We start from the raw sequence: 2,450 nt of genomic DNA on the forward strand, positions 1-2,450 counted from the left end.
GTGATGCATGGGCTCACCAACATGGACTTCTATTCAGCAAGACCAACCTGGCTACAACCACTGCTAAGTGACCAATCTGCCAGCAACTGAGACCAACAACACTTAGCCCCCAGTATGATACCATTTCCAAGACTGGTCAGCATGGCAGCAGGATGATTATGTTGGACTGCCTCCATCTTGGAAGGGGCAACGTTTTTTCTTGCTGGAATAGACACTCTGGATACACATTTTTCCTTCCCTGCATGCAATTATTCTCCCCCTCCCCCAGTTTTATACCTTTATTTGACAATAAATGATTAATTCCCATCCACATCAACTGTCTGTAGATTTTTGAGAGTGGTGACAGGTACAAAGGTAACCAGTGTATAGAGCTTGTCTGGTGAATCTTCATCTTTGTTACGTTTCCTGGACAACCACACATGGATATGGTATGGAACATTCCTTATTCCTTTAGCCCAGACAGCTTTGTTCCCATCTCCTTCATGGCAAATTTCTGGGTCTCTTTGAGTGCCCAGTGGCACGCTTCTTGAAACCTACTCCACGGATGCACTTGTGAATGTTGATGGTGTGTTCTCTGGTCACTATCTCAATAATGGCAGAATGGACCTTATTCTTCTCACCATCCTTCTTTGCAGGAGCCGTTCTGCTGGGCCCAGGTTGGAAAGGAAGTGTATACAATTATTCTGACCGGACTACTATCCATGGACTTACAGGTGCCTTATCCACGATCACGGTATTCCACACTGCATTACTTCTGATCAAAGAACTTCCTTCATAGCAAAAGAAGCACAGCAATGGGCCCATGATCATGGAATTCATTGGCATCACCATGTTTTCCACCTTCTTGAAGCAACTGACTTGATAGAATGGTAGAATGGCCTTTTTTTTTTTTTAATATTTTTTTTTGAACGTTTATTTATTTTTGGGACAGAGACAGACAGAGCATGAACGGGGGAGGAGCAGAGAGAGAGGGAGACACAGAATCGGAAACAGGCTCCAGGCTCCGAGCCATCAGCCCAGAGCCCGACGCGGGGCTCGAACTCGCGGACCGCGAGATCGTGACCTGGTTGAAGTCGGACGCTTAACCGACTGCGCCACCCAGGCGCCCCTAGAATGGCCTTTTTTAAAAAAACGCTTATTTATTTTTGAGACAGAGAGAGACAGAGCATGAACGGGGGAGGGTCAGAGAGAGAGGGAGACACAGAATCCAAAACAGGCTCCAGACCCTGAGCTGTCAGCACAGAGCCCGACGCGGGGCTCAAACTCACGGACTGCGAGATCATGACCTGAGCTGAAGTCAGACGCTTAACCAACTGAGCCACCCAGGCGCCCCTAGAATGGCCTTTTGCAGACTCAGTTACATTGCAAGCTAGATGGCAATACCTTATTTCTTTAAAAAAATTTTTCATGTTTATTTTTTCGTTACAGAAAGAGAGACAGAACACTCGCGGGGGGGGGGGGGAGGTAGAGACAGAGAGAGACACAGAATCCAAAGCAGGCTCCAGGCTCTGAGCTGTCAGCACAGAGCCCGACGCAGGGCTCAAACTCACAAACCATGACATCATGACCTGAGCTGAAGTCAGATGCTTAACCAACTGAGCCACGCAGGTGTCCCAAGATGGCAATACCTTCTAAGACTGGGTCAAGGCTCTGCAGAAGGCTGTATATACTCTGAATCAGTATCCAACATATGACCCTGTTCCTCCCATAGGCAGGGTCCAAGAATCAAAGGGACCCACTAGAAAAATGTTTGCTTCCTGCTCCCATAACATTGTGTTCTGCTGGCCTAGAGGCCTTAGTCTCATAGGGATGAAGGTTTCCAGCAGAGGACACATTGAATTGGGAGTTAGGACTGCCACCCAGCCACATTGGGCTCCTCATGTCTCTGGGTCACCAGTCAAGGAAGGCAGTTACTGTACTGGCTGGAGTGACTGATCCTGATTATCAAAGACTGGTACTCAACAATGTAGGTAAGGAAGAGTGTGTCTGGATGTCTGGAATACAAGAGATCCCTCACAGTATCTCTTAGTACTACCACAGCCTGTGGTTTAGGTCAATGGAAAACCACAACAACCCAATTCAGGCAGGACTATTAGCGGCCCAGACCTTCTGGTATGAGTTAGTCAAAGAACAATGACCAAATGTTTTTTGGGTTTTTTTTGTTGTTTGTTTTTTGTTTTTTTTTTTTTAGGCACAGAGGAAAGGGAAATGAAAGATGGTAGATATAAATACCGACAACCATTTGACCAGTTGCAGAAATGAGAACTGTAATTGTTATGAGTATTTCTTCTTTGTTATGAGCATGTTTCTATGTAGGGGTGTGTGTGTGTGTGTGTGTGCGTGTGCGTGCATATGTGTGTGTGTATACATTCATCAATAGATAGATAGAACAAATATAGTTTTCCTTCCCTCTGTTATCCCCATATCATGTTTCATAAGATGAATTGATT

The 2,450-nt window shown here is 45.8% G+C and overlaps 1 pseudogene; it reads right to left on the minus strand.

Moving 5' to 3' along the window:
- Positions 1 to 265: 265 nt before the first annotated feature.
- Positions 266 to 643, minus strand: LOC121023549 (60S ribosomal protein L31-like; annotated as a pseudogene).
- Positions 644 to 2,450: the final 1,807 nt, after the last annotated feature.

This window comes from Herpailurus yagouaroundi, unplaced genomic scaffold, assembly GCF_014898765.1.
Source record: "Herpailurus yagouaroundi ecotype Mexico unplaced genomic scaffold, PumYag 562, whole genome shotgun sequence".
In the NCBI taxonomy this organism is placed as follows: domain Eukaryota; kingdom Metazoa; phylum Chordata; class Mammalia; order Carnivora; family Felidae; genus Herpailurus; species Herpailurus yagouaroundi.